We start from the raw sequence: 22080 nt of genomic DNA, 5'->3' as shown, positions 1-22080 counted from the left end.
AAGCACAGGATCCCACTAAGGGGAACACAATCAAATGTTTACAGAATACATAATTAAAATATATAACAGAGAGATGATTTACAAGGAAAAAAATATAATCACCCAAAACTAAAACTACACATTTGTCTGTTTCCCTCCCAGTCAAGGACTCCAGCCAGGGCTGGGACAAAACTAAGTAATCCCATTCCAAGACAAAGACAAAGAGCAAATTGGGAAACAAATTTAAGGTTTCAAAAGTTTATTTTTAGGCAATTGCCAATATAACTCATACAAGAATATAATATTTTCATCAACAAATCAAGTAAGTAAAATCAATAAGGCAAGGCAGACAATGATAATAATAATATTGATAATAATAATAATAATAATAATAATATAATAATAATAATAATAATAATAATAATAATAATAATAATAATAATAATAATAATAATAATAATATAAAATAAACGATTTAATTAATAGATTAGTTATTTAATAGGTTAAATTATAAATTTTTAAAAAGTCCTTGGTGCAACTCAAATAATTCACATTATATGAATCAACATAAAATACGACATGACGATAATGATTTGTTACACTGTACTATGAGCTTTGTTTAAAAACGATTTATATAATCATGAAATATTCTTATAGCAAGAGTATTAGTATTGCTGCTACGATTACCTCTACATCTACTAATACTACTACGGCTACTACTACTACTACTACTACTACTACTACTACTACTACTACTACTACTACTACTACTACTACTACTACTACTAGCACCACCGCTATTGCCACTAATATTAATACTAATAATAACAACAATAGCAATAATAATAACAACAACCAGGGCTCCTCCAAGAGCAAGAACAAAATCATGAAATCTCATTCCAATACACGACGAAGGAAGGAAGTAGAAAACATATATAGCGGGATAGAAGACACAATAAGTGCCTCCTGCCAATGATGAGAGGGCAAAAGATCCTACCAAGGGAAAGTAGTTTCCAAAAGGGAACAGATACTATCAATGTCCTTTGTCAGAATTCACCTAAAAGTTTCATATAGAAACAGGCACCGAGTCCCACTAAAACACACTAAAATGCTTACAAATAATTATAGAACCAAAACAGAAAATACAATCGTGCATAACAGAGAGAGAATTTAAAAGGATAAAAAGTATCACCTCCCAAAACTATATACATTCATCGACTGTTTTATTGTTGTTTTTTTCTCTTTTTTTTTAAAGAGCGCTTGCCACACATTTAGGTCAAATCACCGCCAGTAAAACAAAAAGGAAAGAAATGGGTTGGTAAAAGGTTCTACAATTACAATTTAAGTACCCTAGAAAAGGGAAGACAAAGGGGAATTAGTTCAAACAGGGAACAGATGTAGATTCCAAGAGCACATTATCAGTATCAGTGTACTTGTTATAGATCACCTAAATGTCTCATCCTGAACCAGGTCCCCACTAAAAGGAACACAAATGTTTACAAATCACATTATACATGTCCAACAAAAACAATACAGTGCATACAAGAGAGTTGGTTCACAAGACAAAAATTTTGTCTCTCAAACTGTAACCGTGGCCAGACAAAATCAAGTAATTTCATTTCCAAGACGAGGACAGAAACCATGTTGGAAAACAGATATAGGGGGATAGAAGACAAAATCCAGTACATTCGACTGTTTGTTTGTTTTTATTGTTTTTAAGGGTTTTACGGCGCTTGTAACACATTAAGGTCATATCAATGCCAAGAAAAAGGAAGAAAATGGGATAGTAAAAAGTTCTAGAATTACAATTAAAGCACCCAGGAGAAAGTAAGACAAAGGGGAACTGGGAACAAATAGGGAACAGATGCAGATTCCAAGAGCACACTATCAGTGTACTTAAATTGAGATCACCTAAGTCTCATCCAGACACAAGCACAGGTCCCAACTAAGGGGAATACACTCAAACTCAAATGTTTACCAATCATATAATATAATATGTAAACTAAACATAATACAATACATAACAGAGAGGTGCTTTATAAAGAAAAAAATATCATCTCCCAAAACTATAACTATGCATTTGACTGTTTCCCTCCCAGCCAGGACTCCGGATAAGGCCAGGAAAAACCCAAGTAATCTCATTCCAAGACAAATACAGAAAGCTTGTCGAATAAGATATAAGGGGATAGAAGACACAGTATGTACCTCCCTGCCCGCTATGGGAGGTCAGGATCCCCACCCAGTTCGACTGTTTGAGATCACGTAAAAGTCCAATCCAGACAAACGTATAGACATGAAGAATAAGACTCAAATGTTTACAAAACATGGTATTCAAATAAAAGAATTGACAGAAGATAATAGAAAAATGACTCTAATTATCTTGTTTATTCATTTGTTTTTAAGGTTTTAGAGTATGTATAGTTCATTTCCGTGCCATATAAAGGGAAGGATAGTCAAAAATTATAGAATTACAATTAAAGCACCCAAGAAAATGTAGCCTAACTCAAAGGGGAATTTGTTTAAATAGTAAGCAGCTGCTGATTCTAAGAGCATAATTTGAGATCACCTAAGTCTCATCCAGACATCACAAGATCCATCTTCGAGGAATACACTCAAATGTTTACAAATCATATATGGTCAAAATAAAATATGACTTGATAACAAAGATGATTTACACGGAAAAATACTCTCCAAAAACAACTATACGTTCGATCGTTTCCCTTCCGGTCAAAGTCAGGACAAAACAAAATAATTTCATCCCATGATAAAGACAAAGTAGCTCAGAAAACAGATTTAAGGGGATAAAAGTCACAAATGACCTCCTGCTCACAATGGGAGAGAGATAACTTACATTAAACGGAAAAGTGTCTCCGAAAACTGGGAGGTCAAACGTCCCAAACAGTTCCATCCAGACTTAAGCAAATGATGCCACTATGGAAGATACACTCAAATGCTTATTATGTACAATATATTTAAAACTAAAACTGAATAAAGTGCATAACAGAGATGTTTTTTCGTGTGTTTTAAGAGTTTTACGGCGCTTCGGCCACATTGAGATAATTTCAGCGCCTCTAAAAAGGAAGAAAATGGGATAGTCAAAATATTTTAGATTTTCAATTAAAAGACAAGAGAAAAAGTAGACAAAGGGGAATCGTTTGTTTTTAAGGGTTTTATGGCGCATGCGACACAATTTAGCATTCTCGCAACAGTATAAAGGGACTGTTTGTTTTAATGTTTTTAGGGGTTTTACGGCACTTGCAACACATTAAGGTCATATCAGCGCCAGTAAAAAGGAAGAAAATGGGATAGTAAAAAAGTTCTAGAATTACAATTAAAGCACCCAAGAAAAGGTGAGATAAAGGGGAATTGGGTCAAATAAGAAACAGGTGTAAATTCCAAGAGCACACTATCAAAGTACTTAGTTTGAGATCACTATAAGTATCATCCAGACACAAGTACAGGTCCCCACTAAGAGGAATACACTCATGTTTTACAAATCATATATAACATAACAGAGAGATGATTGACAAGGGAAAAAATCATCTCCCAAAACATTTGATGGTTTCCCTCCCAGCTAGGGTATCCGGCCAGGCCCTGGACAAAACCCAGCAATCTCATTCCAAGACAAAGGCAGAAAGCATGTTGGAAAACAGATATAGAGGGATAGAAGACAACAGTATGCACCTCCCTGTCCACTATGGGAGGTCAGGAACCCCACCCAACAAGATAAAAACAGAAAGCAATTGGAAAACAGGCTTATGGGTATAGAAGGCACAAGTACCTCTCTGTCCACAACGAGAGGTCGGGAACCCCACCCAGAAAGAGCAACTTTCAGTCCATCATGAAAAGTCAAAAGAAGATCCCCCTTTCCTCCCAAAAAGAGTAAGAGAATGGTTTTTTTTTTCAACTATTATGTTGTTTTATTAAAAAGTAATTAAAACAATAAAGGGCATTTATCATCACCATCATTAACATCGTTATCATTATCAACATTGTTATCAACATCATAGTCAAAAGAATACTTGGTAATGTAAATGTTCCTTCTCGAAGCTCAACGAAATAGGTAATGTGAAATTGAATGCAGGCTTCAATTTACTATACAAAAACAAATATGGACGTTTCGGGTTTCCCCTTTATCAACAAATCAACTAAACAGGATGAAAGAAACACTGCAGAGGAATGAGAATGTGGTAGTGGCGTTAAGATGAATCATTCATCTTAACAACGGCACTGGTACATTCTTACATCCTGTTTTGTGGACTGAGAAACGTGTGCAAGTAAAATACCTATTTATACAATTTTCTTTCAGTGAATATGTTTAATTTTTAATGTACACCTCTTTTACATATAAACTATTTCATAGATCTATTGCTTTGATTGGTTTTTGTTCTGTTTGTTTTGTTTTTTTGTTTTTTTTTTTTGCTTTTTGCTCTTGCAACACTTTTAGATACTGTAAAAAGTCATAAACATTTCGAATATCTACACATTTCGACATGTCTACACCTTCACATATTTACATTTCGACATTTCGCATTTCGACATCTCTTTACACATTCTTACTTATCTTACATTTCTACATATATTTACAGAGTTTACATATCTACATATTTCATATTTATATGATTTACATATCTACATAGTTAATACAATTCATATTTATACAATTTTAGATATCTACAAATGTTACATATCTACATCATATAGTGCACATACATATCTACATACTATACACATCATATTTACATATACTATTCATATCTACATATATCTTCAAAATTCACATTAATACATATTTTATACAAACAATCATATAGAATTACAATAAAAGCACCCAATAAAAGGTATGTTTTTGTTTTTAAGGGTTTTACGGCGCTTGCAACACATTTAGGTTATATCGGCGCCAGTAAAAGGAATAAATGGAGATAGTAAAAAATTCCAGAATTACAATTAAAACACCCAAGAAAATGTAAGACATAGGGGAACTGGGAACAAATAGGGATCAGATGTAGACTCCAAGAGCATACCACCAATGTACTTCGTTTGAGACCACATATAAGTCTCATCCGGACACAAGCACAAATTCCAACAAAGAGGAATACACTTAAATGCTTACATTATACATTCAAAATAAATATAATAATACATAACAAAGAGATGATTTAGAAGGAAAAAAATATATCCTAAAACAATCACTATGGATTCCACTGTTTCCCTCCCAGCTAGGACTCCGACCAGGGCCAAGACAAAACCAAGTAATCTCATTCCAAGCCAAAGACAGAAAGCATGTTGGAAAACGGATATTAGGGGATAGAAGACAGTATGTATCTCCCTGCCCACTATGGGAGGTCAGTAACCCCATCCAGCAAGAAAAGGTAAGACAAAGGGAATAGATTCAAATGGGAAACGTATGTAGATTCCAAGAGCGCATTCTCAAGGAGGTACTTAGTTTAAGATCACCCAAAAGCCTCATCCAGAAGCAAAGGTCCCTACTAAAAGCAATATACTCAAATGTTTAAAAACCATTTATAATACTCGTAGCTAAACGAAACACAAAACAATACTCAACAGCGACTCACAAGGACAAAGTTATCTCCAAGACTGAATATACATTTGACTGTTTCCAGTTCAGCAAGGGATTCCGGCAAGGACGGGAATGAAACTAAAAATTCTCATTCCAAGACAGACAGAAAGCAAGTTGGAAAACTGATATAGGGGGATAGAAGACTACGCACCTTCTGCGAGGTCAGGATCTCCAACCAGGTAAAAAGATTAATTGTTTTTAAATTACATACATTGTATATACTAGATGTCTAATATACATTCCATATATAATACATCCTGCATGTTTTATGCATATAAGATTATAGACATGGTGTATACAAAACAAGTTATTTTGCGTATATAAGATATCTTACATAGTTGTATATAATATATCTAACAAACCTTTTGAATGTAAGATAATTTAGATACATTGCATATATATGATATAGTATATACATTACGCGTAAAAGGATTAAAATATGCTGCGTATATAATATATCACATTTACCTAGTGTAAATGCGATAATTCATATACCAGGAATATATAAGATATCTTGCATACTTGCATATATAATATATCACACATACCCACCGTATATACGATAATTCACATCATTGGGTATGCAAGATAACTTACATATTTTACGTATACGACATATCCCACTTACCCAAATTATATAATATATCCTAAACCCATGTCGAATTTAAGATAACTTACATACATTGTATCTCCAAGCTGTCTTACATACTTCCACATATAATATATCCTATATGCCTTATGCATATATGATAATTTATAAACCTGACGTATATAGACACTTCGCGTATATAAGATATCTTACATATTTATCGTATATAATATATCGAACAAACCTTTTGAATGTAAGATAATTTAGATACATTGCATATATAAGATATAGTATATACATTACGCATAAAAGGATTAAAATATGCTGCGTATATAATATATCACATTTACCTAGTGTAAATGCGATAATTTATATACCAGGAATATATAAGATATCTTGCATACTTGCATATATAATATATCACACATACCTATCGTATATACGATAATTCACATCATTGGTTTTTGTTTTTGTTTTTAAGGGTTTTACGGCGCTTGCAACACATTTAGGTTATATCAGCGCCAGTAAAAAGGAAGAAAATGGGATAGTAAAAAGTTATAGAATTACAATAAAAGCACCCAAGAAAAAGTAAGACATAGGGGAACTGGGAACAAATAGGGATCAGATGTAGATTCCAAGAGCAGACCACCAATGCACTTAGTTTGAGATCACCTAAAAGTCTCATCCAGACACAAGCACAGGTCCCATCTAAGAGGAATACACTCAAATGTTTACCAATCATTTAATATAATATGTAAACTCAACATAATACAATGCATAACAGAGAGATGATTTACAAGGAAAAAAATATCATCTCCCAAAACTATAACTATACATTCGACTGTTTCCCTCCCAGCCAAGGAGCTCCGGCAAGGATCAGGACAAAACTAAGTAATCTCATTCCAAGACAATGACAGGAAACAATTGGGAAACGGGTATGGGGGGATAGAAGACACAGCATGTACCTCCCTGCCCACTATGGGAGGTCAGGATCCCCACCCAGTCACATCATTGGGTATGCAAGATAACTTACATATTTTACGTATACGATATATCCCACTTACCCATGTATATAATATATCCTAAACCCCTGTCGAATTTAAGATAACTTACATACATTGTATCTCCAAGCTGTCTTACATACTTCCACATATAATATATCCTATATGCCTTATGCATATAGGATAATTTATAAACCCGACGTATATAGACGCTTCGAGTATATAAGATATCTTACATAGTTGTATATAATATATCGAACAAACCTTTTGAATGTAAGATAATTTAGAGACAGTGCATATATAAGTTATCGTATATACATTACGCGTAAAAGGATTAAAATATGCTGCGTATATAATATATCACATTTACCTAGTGTAAATGCGATAATTTATATACCAGGAATATATAAGATATCTTGCATACTTGCATATATAATATATCACACATACCTATCGTATATACGATAATTCACATCATTGGGTATGCAAGATAACTTACATATTTTACGTATACGATATATCCCACTTACCATGTATATAATATATCCCAAACCCCTGTCGAATTTAAGATAATTTACATACATTGTATCTCCAAGCTGTCTTACATACTTCCATATATAATATATCCTATATGCCTTATGCATATAGGATAATTTATAAACCCGACGTATATGGACGCTTCGAGTATATAAGATATCTTACATAGTTGTATATAATATATCGAACAAACCTTTTGAATGTAAGATAATTTAGATACATTGCATATATAAGTTATCGTATATACATTACGCGTAAAAGGATTAAAATATGCTGCGTATATAATATATCACATTTACCTAGTGTAAATGCGATAAATTATATACCAGGAATATATAAGATATCTTGCATACTTGCATATATAATATATCACACAATACCTATCGTATATACGATAATTCACATCATTGGGTATGCAAGATAACTTACATATTTTACGTATACGATATATCCCACTTACCCATGTATATAATATATCCTAAACCCCTGTCGAATTTAAGATAACTTACATACATTGTATCTCCAAGCTGTCTTACATACTTCCACATATAATATATCCTATATGCCTTATGCATTTAGGATAATTTATAAACCCGACGTATATAGACGCTTCGAGTATATAAGATATCTTACATAGTTGTATATAATATATCGAACAAACCTTTTGAATGCAAGATAATTTAGATACATTGCATATATAAGTTATCGTATATACATTACGCGTAAAAGGATTAAAATATGCTGCGTATATATCACATTTACCGAGTGTAAATGCGATAATTTATATACCAAGAATATATAAGATATCTTGCATACTTGCATATATAATATATCACACATACCTATCGTATATACGATAATTCACATCATTGGGTATGCAAGATAACTTACATATTTTACGTATACGATATATCCCACTTACCCATGTATATAATATATCCCAAACCCCTGTCGAATTTAAGATAATTTACATACATTGTATCTCCAAGCTGTCTTACATACTTCCATATATAATATATCCTATATGCCTTATGCATATAGGATAATTTATAAACCCGACGTATATAGACGCTTCGAGTATATAAGATATCTTACATAGTTGTATATAATATATCGAACAAACCTTTTGAATGTAAGATAATTTAGATACATTGCATATATAAGTTATCGTATATACATTACGCGTTAAAGGATTAAAATATGCTGCGTATATAATATATCACATTTACCTAGTGTAAATGCGATAATTTATATACCAGGAATATATAAGATATCTTGCATACTTGCATATATAATATATCACACATACCTATCGTATAGACGATAATTCACATCATTGGGTATGCAAGATAACTTACATATTTTACGTATACGATATATCCCACTTACCCATGTATATAATATATCCTAAACCCCTGTCGAATTTAAGATAACTTACATACATTGTATCTCCAAGCTGTCTTACATACTTCCACATATAATATATCCTATATGCCTTATGCATATAGGATAATTTATAAACCCGACGTATATAGACTCTTCGAGTATATAAGATATCTTACATAGTTGTATATAATATATCGAACAAACCTTTTGAATGTAAGATAATTTAGATACATTGCATATATAAGTTATCGTATATACATTACGCGTAAAAGGATTAAAATATGCTGCGTATATAATATATCACATTTACCGAGTGTAAATGCGATAATTTATATACCAGGAATATATAAGATATCTTGCATACTTGCATATATAATATATCACACATACCTATCGTATATACGATAATTCACATCATTGGGTATGCAAGATAACTTACATATTTTACGTATACGATATATCCCACTTACCCATGTATATAATATATCCCAAACCCCTGTCGAATTTAAGATAATTTACATACATTGTATCTCCAAGCTGTCTTACATACTTCCATATATAATATATCCTATATGCCTTATGCATATAGGATAATTTATAAACCCGACGTATATAGACGCTTCGAGTATATAAGATATCTTACATAGTTGTATATAATATATCGAACAAACCTTTTGAATGTAAGATAATTTAGATACATTGCATATATAAGTTATCGTATATACATTACGCGTAAAAGGATTAAAATATGCTGCGTATATAATATATCACATTTACCTAGTGTAAATGCGATAATTCATATACCAGGAATATATAAGATATCTTGCATACTTGCATATATAATATATCACACATACATATCGTATATACGATAATTCACATCATTGGGTATGCAAGATAACTTAGATATTTTACGTATATGATATATCCCACTTACCCATGTATATAATATATCCTAAACCCCTGTCGAATTTAAGATAACTTACATACATTGTATCTTCAAGCTGTCTTACATACTTCCATATATAATATATCCTATATGGCGTATGCATATAGGATAATTTATAAACCCGACGTATATAGACGCTTCGAGTATATAAGATATCTTACATATTTATCGTATATAATATATCGAACAAACCTTTTGAATGTAAGATAATTTAGATACATTGCATATATAAGATATCGTATATACATTAAGCGGAAAAGGATTAAAATATGCTGCGTATATAATATATCACATTTACCTAGTGTAAATGCGATAATTTATATACAATGAATATAAAAGATATCTTGCATACTTTCATATATAATATATCGCACATACCTATCGTATATGCAATAATTCATACCATTGGGTATGCAAGATAACATATTCTGCATATTATTATCCTATTGTGTTTTGGATCACCATTTTGTTCTTGCATATCGGGGCAGGCCGAACAAGTCCCCCGTCGTAAGGCTATTTGCCCCGGTATGCACTTAAGCACTCCAACCACGACAAGGCGGTGATCCATTTGGAGTGTACACAGGATTTACAAGGCTCGCTGTGCCTACACCTTACGGCTCTGTTTCTGAGCCACTACCTATAATGCCTTTTCGTCGACTTTTACGAACATTGCTAAAATGGAAATAAATATCAAAATGTTTCTACTTTGTTAATGTCACATTTTTTGGAGATGCGAAAGTTAACCATCAGAATGGGAGAAAAATATTTCTAGTAGGTAACCATTAAAATGACTTTTCCATCCAAAGAAAAAAATTATTTAAAAATACCTCTACACTTTCGCGCTTCCCCTTTAGAAGCAACTTATTGGGACTATTCTGACCTCTCAGTTGAGAATCCCGCGGTCCCACACGGGGGAAAACGAGTACTATACATCTCAATGATTCTTGTACTGAATGTGATGGTAAAATGTATAGATAAATGTGCTTTTTAAATCAACAACGTGCCAAAAATATTGACCTGAAGTGTGTTGAGGATAAAAAATGAAATTTGTGATAAGTTTGCTTGCTTTATTATGCAATGTATTTTAGCAAGTAATGAACTTAAAGCTCATAAATATTATTGTTCCGAGTCCTGATTATTAGAAATAGTTAATTTTGTTTTGTTTTTGTTTTTAAGGGTTTTACGGCGCTTGCAACACATTAAGGTCATATCAGCGCCAGTAAAAAGGAAGAAATGGGATAGTAAAAAGTTATAGAATTCAATTAAAGCACCCAAGATAAGGTAAGACAAAGGGGAATTGGTTCAAATAGGAAACAGATGTAGATTCCAAGAGCACACTGTCAAAGTACTTAGTTTGAGATCACCTAAAAGTCTCATCCAGACACAAGCACAGGCCCCCACTAAGAGGAATACACTCAAATGTTAACAAATCAAATATAACATGTAAATAAAACATAATACAGTACATAACAGAGAGATGATTTACAAGGAAAAAAATATCATCTCCCAAAGCAATAACTATACATTCGACTGTTTCCCTCTCAGCCAAGGACTCCGACCAAGGTTAGGACAAAACCAAGCAATCTCACTCCAAGACAAAGACAGAAAGCATGTTGGAAAACATATAAGGGGATAGAAGACACAGTATGTACCCCCCTGCCCGCTATGGGAGGTCAGGATCCCCACCCAGAAATAGTTAATTTAATACTTGTTCTGAAGTTCCGTAAATTCAAGTATACTACCGCCAAACCAAACTGAAAAGCAAATCAAAAGGGACTGGTTCAAAGACGGAACAAAAAATTCCACGAGCAATCCACTGATGTGTCAATTTTTACCTAAGTCTCAACCAGGCACAAGCAAAAGCTTCCATGTTTACAAACTAAAAGTGCAACAGGGAAAGGAAAAACATGCTGGACAACCATGGAACGTCATAAGACTCCAGCCATATAATCCAAAATGGATGCCCTCTACATTTGAGTAAACTATCCTTTTTGTAGTGGAAACCATTTAGAACATTGACATATCTTTCATCATCATGCACTGCACAATGGACACATCTAGGTATAGACAGGCCAAAACACGTCCATTTCTCTTTTCCATGCCTTTCTCTCGAGTTGGATGAGATTCAAACGTATTTTGAGCCAATCACTCTGGACACGAGGCGTCGCCCATCTCTAAGCACGGAATGCATGTCTAATGAGAAAAGTGCTTGCTCAATTCATTCTCTGAAAACAGTCCCATTAAGATAATTCCTGCATTGGCAGCGAGTCCTTGGATTTCAATTATTATCTTCACTTTGCTCGTTGGAATTTCCATTTCATATTCTTGTCTGCAAACTGTCGTTTCTTCTCAAATATAGGGCATTTACCAATGTTTAATCGAGATATGCGATGACATCAGACGTCCCTTTTCTTTCTTTTCTCGGAAATATCCATTTTTGGGTTTAATTTCTTTCATTTAAATGACTCCTGTCTGACAAAGATCCTCCCGAAGAGATGCATCCGATAAAAATTAATTAAAAAGTAGGGTTGCTAAGCCTTTGTCAGGTGACTGTTTCGGGAGCCACCACCTTGCGTGCCCTTTAGTCGACTTTTACGAAACACGGCAGTAAAGGGAGAAGCGACAACGAATTATTAAACAAAATCTGAACTTGTATTATTTGACAATTTACTTTCGTCAAAATTGGAGGATAGGTAATAATTTCTATTTTTCTATCAATAAAAATCGTGGAATATTTAACTTTTCGTTTTCTAACCTTTAATATTCTAACCTTTCAAGAAAACTGAAACACCTGTTTTGTCGCTCCTCCCCTTAAAGGGGCAGCACGGTGGGACTATTCTTCGCCCTCTCAATTGAGGGCCCCCGGTACCCACACGGGGAATACAATTTGTAAATAAATGTTTCTTGTGAGAGTGATAAAAGTGCTAAATCAGAGCTGAAAAGACAAGTCACATTTAAGACATGAAAACCCTGTACCAAAGAGCAAGGAAAACTCGCATTTGCCTTTACTCTACACCATTCTCCTTTTGCATCTCCTCAAGTCCCTTTTGTTTTGCTTTTCGCTGGTGTTTTTAATAGTAAATATAGAATTTCTTAATATCACTTTCTGTTCATGTCCTTACTGAAAATAACGAATTACGTATGGTTGGAAGTACCAACGATGCTCAATTTATCCTTTTTAATATGGACTAGAACAAATATAAAACATATCTAAGTCGTCAATCGTATCGTTTAAGAGCCAATAGGGTTTAAAAACTTCAAAGGCTTTGTGCATCTTTCATGCATTGATAACAATTTTCAAAGATAGACGTCTATATAAAAAAATACTTTGACACATTCTGGTACATATCGCTGTCTCAAATAATTCTAAATAGTAGGGTCCCCGGGCCCTTCGCGCTTCGGATTCGTGTAAAAGTTTCTTCATAAGCCAGATAAGCAGACAAAAAATAACATTTTTGTCCGATTGGAACTTGAATCTGACCTTTCAGGGGTCACACAGAGGTAAAAAAAAAAAGGTGAAATTATAGTCAATTCATTTACTAAATTTATAACTCCCATAATATCAAGAATTTGATATCTCGCAAATAACCAAAAAAACGTAAACAGGATTTGAATTTATCACATGCAACAAAAATATTACATTCATACTGCATTTCAAAGAGTTATTGCCCTTTATCAACGTCCTTTCTTAAAGCATATTTTTCCGGAATATTACAAAATCTGAATAAAACTATATCTAACTTGTAAAAAAAACAAATACAAGCGCACACAATGAACAACATTATTTCCGAATTGCACATAAATCCGATCACGGTTAACGGAGTTATCGCCCATTGAATTGTGTTACTAAATATAGAACTCGAACGGCAATAGGAAATCTATAACACTCTAAGAACAAAAAAACTTTGGTAATATGATTTTAATTCGTATACAAAAAAAATCTTAGCTCTATGTCAAATTCAAATGAGTTATTGCCCTTTCTTCACAATGGACCAAAAAAAAAATACAAGTGTGTATTTGTGAAACATTTGGAAATTATTTGATAAAACAATACTTTTAAAGACAAACATATAAGCAACTGAATGACTTAGTAGATAACAACAAACATAGATGATATTCAATTATTTATCGCCCATTAAAGCTTGTTACTGAAACTAACACTCGTAGCCATTCTTCCCAGTCTTGTAACAGTCTGTTGCATTTTTCACATGTAATCCAAGTCCAGCCTTTGATATAGTCTAGCCATGATCTTGGAAGGCGGTCTCTTGTCTATTTTTCCTTCGTATAGTGTGGTCAAAGTATTTCCATTTCCTGGTTTTTATTGATATACAGAATTCCGGGCATAGGTTTAGAATATTTCAGACTGCCTCATTGGTCTTACTTTTCTACTAATGCGTCGAAAGCTCCACTCCAGGTTTTTATTTGACATCCATATTTTGAACCAGACACGAATGCAAAATGCTCATAACATTTCGGTATTCTGGTCCTTGTTGACATAAGTAAGAATGGTTGTTAGTTCTAAAAAGTGTTTTCTTGTTATTTCTATTCTGGCTACGACCTCGAGATTTGTACGATAAACTTACTCTAGTCTATTTCCATTAACGTGTAGAACAGCCTTTAGGTCTCGTTTTCTCGTCATGACCATAGCTAAGATTTCAAATCTTGACCAAAAAAAACAAACAAACGAAGCGAAAATCTCAGTACATTGACAATTATAAAGCAGGCCGCAATTCAAAGTTGCCTCCATGCATTAACGTCGTAAATGGGAACATAGTTCACATGAACATTTTATGTCCATACGGAAGACATCTTTGGCCTCAGGCAATGTGGTCCAAACAGGAATCTATCATTACTTTCCGTCCATCTGTAATTGTTTGGATTTTCATTTGACATCAATGCCTTATTGGCTGTGGCCCAAATGCTTGCCTGAAAGACACCGTTGATGTAGAACATCACTTGTTCGAGGAATTATGTCAACGTTTCTCGTTTTGCGGCTGAAAATGTTCATCCTGAGGATATCAATGACGTGATCATTGGCATCACCGTTGTTAAGTCGGCACACAAAATTTACAACGGCCTCATAGAGACTTAGGGGTATGTGAAAAGGAGCATCCACAATCTTTGAAAATTCACGAATAACAGGAGACATTGGGGCTTTAGTAAGAATATTCCAACAGGAACGCCTCCCTTTAAATTTGAAAGCAGATGTACTGTCACAGCCTGTCAATGCATGGAAGAATGCAAGGGATTTACAAGTCTCTTGGCCCAGACTTGCGGCAATGCTGTTCAGATTTATTACTTTCCTTAATTTTCCTGAATAAAAATAAATCCAAATATTAGCTGATGGATTTGCTGCGATTATATAATGATTGGCCAAGGGTGCCCCACCAAAAACTCCTGCAGAAACTAGAAAATTACGGAATTCGTGGGTCTTTACAAACATGGCTTTGTAATTTCCTCACAAAACGTACCATGAAAGTAGTCCTAGACGGCACGTCATCGGATGAATGTCCAGTCATATCAGGAGTACCACAGGGAATGGTGCTAGGACCCATACTATTTCTTTGTTTCATCAATGACCTACCTCTTCGAGTAAAATCTCAGATTAGGTTATTCGCCGATGACTGTCTAATATACCGACCAATAAAATCTGCAAATGATCAAAAATTGCTACAAGAGGACTTGAATAGTCTCGAACAGTGGGCTAATGATTGGGGAATTAAATTTAACGCAAACAAATGCTACATCCTCAGCACAGCTGAAAAGTACAACGAGACCTACAAGTTAAACAACACCGTCCTGAAACAAGTCGATCACCCATACCTTCTCAAAGGACTTGAAATGGGGGAAACACATTAACAAAATAACCCAAAAGACAAGCTGCACCCTCCCGTTTCTCCGCCGAAATCATAGCCACGCCCCAACGTCATGCAAACAAAACGCCTACCTCGCACTTGTGAGATCACAATTGGAATACGGGGCAGTTGCCTGGGACCCCTACCTGAAAGAGGATATTCAAAAACTTGAGAGTCCAGAGACAAGGCGCTCGGTTCATAACTGGGAACTATAAGAGCAGAACCCCAGGATGCATGACAAAAATGTTATAAGAAAGAAATCTCATCAGCCTCCAACAAAGAAGAAAAGAAACCCGTCTGTCATTCATGTTCAAGATAATAACAGATCAAATACCATCAATAAAGGCAGACTCCTTTTTCACGCCACGACCAAACAAAAGAAAAATCCGAGGACAGCATCGATCAAATCCCTTAGATGACGAAGGAATCTTCACTAAGACGTACCACCCTCTTCATGATGTGGCAGTTCTTCGAGGTCACAATGAATTCCTTGCTTCCTCAATATGTCCAAGGCGGCATTAGTGACTTGATGTACATCATATCTTGTTATCACATTTGCCGCTTTGAGAAATGACGTTGCTGCTGCCAAAGAGTTGTCACTAATAGCCTGGCAATCGTACACACTGAGAAATTTTCCCAAAACGGTGCATGGAAATTCTATTACACAAATAAGTTTTTTTTTCTGTTCTTTAAATGTAGAAGACCTTAATTTGAACTTTCCTGACCTCTGGATGACCTTCATTGTGTGGAATAACAATTCTAGTTCACCAAAATGTTCTCAAAGACATAAGAAAATTATGAAGAAATTATGAAGAAAAATGAACCTTTCCACGAATTTTTAACAACTGAAGGGATATTTTTACTTGAACATGACTCCATTTTAGAGGGGGGATAACTCAAACGTTTTAATTGCTTAAATCCTTACACGCTTGTCAGTAATATCCTAAACGCAAACTATTCCTCAAGTAGTATAAAATAAAGCATGATTCACGAGTTATTTTATAAAGAATATATTTTGTCATCTATACTCAAATAAAGGGCCGTAACTCGTAAAAATTGAGAGGAATTTTCACAAAAAATTGTATTAAAATTGTGGAACACAAATGAACGTTTTTCTGTTCTTTAAGATGTTTTGAAATATCAAAAGTTTATAAGTAATTACTTGTTTAATGTAGTTCACAGCAATTTGAACTTCAGTGACCTCTGGATGACCTTCAATTGCCGGAAATAAATTCCAATCGACGAATTATTTTTCAAATATATTAAACTTAGCAATCAAACAACTTTTGCATGGATGTGAAACAACTCCATGTCTATTTTTCCCCCACAAGAACATGACCCCTTTTTAAAGCAAAGGGCAATAACTCAAACGTTCAATTTACTTGTAACTTTACAAGCTTTTCACTAACATCATAAGCAAATTTTCTTCTTTGAGTTGTATACAATAAAGCGTGTTTAACAAGTTACTTTAAAAAGATGAATCTCTTTACTCATTAGAAATTCAAATCAAGGGCAATAACTCGTACACGTTGAGAGATATCTTCAAACTGTGTATGGAGATTGGTTTTTTTTTTTTACAAATGAAAGTATTTTTGTTCTTAGAGATGTTTTAAATTATCACTAGTTTACAAGTAATTAAATGTTGAAGTACTTGACCTCACTTAAAATTTTACTGACCTCTGGATGACCTTCAAGCGGTCGAATCAAAATTCCAATCGACCAAAAAGTTTAAGATATTAAGCTTACCAACTGTGAAGAAAACTAAACTTTTACACGAAAGTGAAACGCGACGAGTTTTTTCACTAGACGGTGACAACTAAAACATTTTGACACACAAAGAAGTGTCATATTCGATATTCGTTATAATTTTCCCAATCAACATTCATTTGACATGCCCTCTACAACAAATTCGACTTCCAATCAATTTACAAAATGCAAATAGTATCCAATATCATGGTACATTATTCGTCGAAATCAAATATTCAGTAAGATTTAATTTATCAATGGAATTCTTAAGAACAATGGAAATACATTTTTTTTCCTCAAACTTTAGATTATTCCATATTTCTACAAGTTCTGTGAATTAGGGTATTTTTCCTTATAGACGAATTACATATTTCAACAAATATCTTTATGGTATCCCCTCTAATACCTCAAAAACTAATGTAAGTAAACAAAATTTAAGGAGCATTATGATCAGTAATGGTTGAAAATAACACTCAAATTCCCTGGGGGACGACGCTTGGTATGTTTTCCTTGGCCAACACGCATATGAATAAGATCACCTTTTACTTTGTCATATTATCTTAAGTGAAGGTAATTTAGATACTTTAATATTTCTAATCATGGAAAACACCAGGAGACGGCCTGTTGAATAGAGGAATGCTATTGGATTTTGACACGAGATCAAGCAAAAAAACAAAAAGAACACCCAACAATTATTAACAAAGGAATGTAGACAGCAACAAGGCCTTATGTGCTGACTGGTAAGAAGTGGATAGGTAATTGGTAAATATTTCAATGATTTACGAAATAGTAAAACTTGGCATCCTCAATAATTATATTTCTGACCCCCCCTGTCCACCCAGCATTGATTGGGTAGCTGGATTTGTTAGAACCGGTGGAAAGTACTTTGTAATAGTGTAGCGTCCTATCCAAACGGTAGCAAACAATTGCTACTGTCCTTTTCACGCTAAAGAAACTGGGATAAACTCCCGCCCCATGGGCCTAATGGTTCTGAAGGAATACATCTTCATTTTAAATTTTTAAGATTACTCAATTCTGGTTTATGCATGCCCTATATGCCAGTCAAGGTTTGTAAAAGTGTGTGTGCCCGCGCACGTGTTTGTGTGTGTGTGTGTGTGTGTGTGTGTGAGAGAGAGATAGATAGATAGATAGAGAGAGAGAGAGAGGAGAGAGATAGATAGAGAGCATTGTGTGTGTGTGTGTGTGTGTTGTGTGTATGTGTGTTATTGCAACAACATAATAAAGTAGTGAGAAAATGGAATTATTTAGTAAATGTTTTGAACGAATACTGACTATTAAATAATAATGCACATATGGGCACTTATGTATATAATTTGAGCACTATATCATACATTTTCTAATTAAATCGAATAAATATAAATTAATTAATAAATGGATTATCAAATAGATTATCAAATGAATAAATCATGAGCGTTATCATCAGCATTTTCATTGTTATCACACATCATCATCATCATTATCATCATCAACGTCTTCATCATCACTATTAACATTTTCCAAGAATTAGTATTTTAAAGCTTGGCCCCTAATTTAAAGTTTGAAAATATGCTTTAAAATTATGAAGCCCAACCCCGCCCCCTAATCGCCATTTATTTTGCACAAATTTCGTTTACTGAATGAAAATGTTTAAAATATATCTGCATAGACTTTGGAAACTTGAATTTACAACAAAAAATGAAATAAACATTATACGTGGCATTGGAAATATTTTATACTAATCGTCCTTTGCAATGCTTCGTTGATTCCATTACGCCATATGAAAGTAAAGTTTCATACACTTTATAAAATCCGTCATTGCCCAATTTGAGTGAAATGATAAATAACGTTCCTTACCCAATGCGAACCACACTGGAGTATGTGTTGCCACTTATTTGGTCAATGACTAGGCTCAACATGTTTTGATTTTGTTACGAGATACGTTGCTGGTCAGATGAACTACCGACAATGTCTCAACAGGAGACCAATATCAGCAGTTTACTAATTTGCGTTGTTATCTAAAAAAAATGGGAGTTGTATCGATAGACATATAAATCATTCAGGACCTTCGAAAGTATTGATTAGTTAAAAGTTCGTCTAGATTTGTTCCATGTAACAAGTGTGGATAATTTTGACATTGAAATAAAATAGAATTTGAATTTCCAATCTCACCATGCTCGAGACAAACTCAGTCCCATAAAATATCCTATTCGATTAAGTGACGTCAAGTGAGCTGTCATTTAATTGAAGAAATATCTTGAATTAACAGCAGCATACCAGCATGCCCAGCTTCTGAAATGTTCATACACATCTAATGAGTAAGATGTTCCTTGACAATTTTGAGTTGGTTACTTCTTGACAAATGTCCATCTGACGGAGACTGGTCATTCCTCGAGTGTATAGTTACCCATAGCAAAGATATCTGCAATGGAAAAAAGGAAACATTGAGATGGATGCCGAATCTTGCTTTTGGGCAAAATCTATTGTAAAGGCTTCATGAGTAATCGTAAATAATAATCTGGGGATTCATATATATCGTGTTGATATTTTTAAATTGTTAACCAAAACATTATCATTGAAGTTTTCTCTGCACAAAAGCAAACAATGAGACCTGAGTGGAAAATTGTAAAATGAAACCACATCTCCAAATCAACGGGTGATAAAATAAATTTAGAGGGAAAAAGCCTAAATATTTTGTATCCATGAAATTTAGATAATTATGATAACAATCAACAAATAAAGACATCTCAAAAAATTAAAACCTGATTACTATTTATACATTTTCCAACTATTTCGTTTTATTTTTAGAGAATACTATTGATACTTCTGCAATAGAAAAAAAATCTAAGCGGCGCAGAGTTTAGTCCTTGGAAAAGGCTTTTACTCATTATCTCATCGTACTAGGGCGTAAAATGAATATCTGACCGTTAAGTGTTGCCTGTCCGAAAAAAGAAATTTCCCCTAACTGATCTCACGTCTTGACCTGCATGGTAAGTGTTGCTGTTGCTTAAAGACCCCTTGTAAAGCACTTTGAGCGCTTTAGTGGATATTGCGTGATATGAAATCTCAATTTTAACTTTAAAAAAAGAGTATTCATCTACCATTACAAACTTCAAAGAAAAAGTAAGACAAAGGGGCTTATGCAAATAGAGGAAAGCAACTGCTAGGAGCAAACTATCACATTCAATTTATCACAAAGCATCAATTGAAGGTCTTAGTTCTTTACCTTGCCCAAGTCCAGTTTGGCCACAATATTTTATACGCTAAGTGTTTTGTGTTAAAATTCAGGCAGCGTACATCATGACAATGACACCGTGGGATAGTGAGTTGTGAGTAACTGAGGAAAAATAGTAAGGCGGGGGAGGGCGGGGGGGGGGGGGTGAGTAGACAAAAGAAACAGAGGAAAATAATGGAAGTCCTACCTTTAAAAATTAGATTCGGTCCTTTGAACAAAAGGATTTGGTAACGTCTTTTTCAGAATCTCCTTTGAAGTAATCATTAACTGCTCATTTCATGAAGCGCGCCTTCCCATCAATGAAATGGTGGTCTCTTGTAAAATAATGTATTCATGGAAACGATCTGAAAAAAAGGGGCAAAACTGATGTTTTAAATCTGATAAAGGAGACAAAACTAACAGAGAATGGACTACTGTATAATTATAATTCCATTTATTCATCCCATTGGGGAAATCTGTTTTGGGTCTATTCCAATGGAATATTAGAATAACCCAGGCGTTAGCTGCAGTGCAGCACCGCAAATTGAGCTGCGAGTGTGATCGAACTCGGTACTGCTAAGGTACGAAGCAAATACCGTACCGCTGACTCACGTTTCCCCCTTCTGTCATCTCTATCCATTTATACGTTTGCCTAAATTGAATTGGATTTTATTCCAAAAAAAAAATAAATGTCGGGAACAAGCTGAAAGCTTGTTTCATTCGTTATGCCAATTATTTCGTAAGGGCAGTAGACAATTGTTTCACAATTAGATATTCAAAGACTACTATAGAATATAAAACAGACTAATTGTGACCAACAGACTAAAAAAATCATGCAAAGAGTTAAAGATAGCATGTTTTGTTTCTTAACCTAAAACAAATGTTACAATTTGCTATTTCTTTTTGCTTAATTTTCTTTCATCTATTTCCTCATAAAATCTGATTGGTGTGGCAAGTCATACTTTGATTAGCTACAAAATTAAATGATAATGTACTTACCAGAGGATGGTATTGTCTCCTTAGTTCCATGATCTTTTGTGTCTGTATCTGTGCCATACAGTGCCGATTATTATTCAACTGCGCCATGTTCCAAGGAGGGCACTCCCATGAGATGATGTTCGTCAAGACGACATTGAGGTGCTTCAGATTACGGAGGAGAAAGTGATGTCTAACCTTTTGAATGATTTTTTCCATTTAAGATCTGCACACTTTTATTAGGTTCATGGTATCGAGGCAATAATTGAAA

This window comes from Berghia stephanieae, chromosome 1 (assembly GCF_034508935.2).
Source record: "Berghia stephanieae isolate SIO BIC M18660-M18661 chromosome 1, UCSD_Bste_1.3, whole genome shotgun sequence".
Taxonomy (NCBI): domain Eukaryota; kingdom Metazoa; phylum Mollusca; class Gastropoda; order Nudibranchia; family Aeolidiidae; genus Berghia; species Berghia stephanieae.
This window is presented reverse-complemented; position numbering follows the sequence as displayed.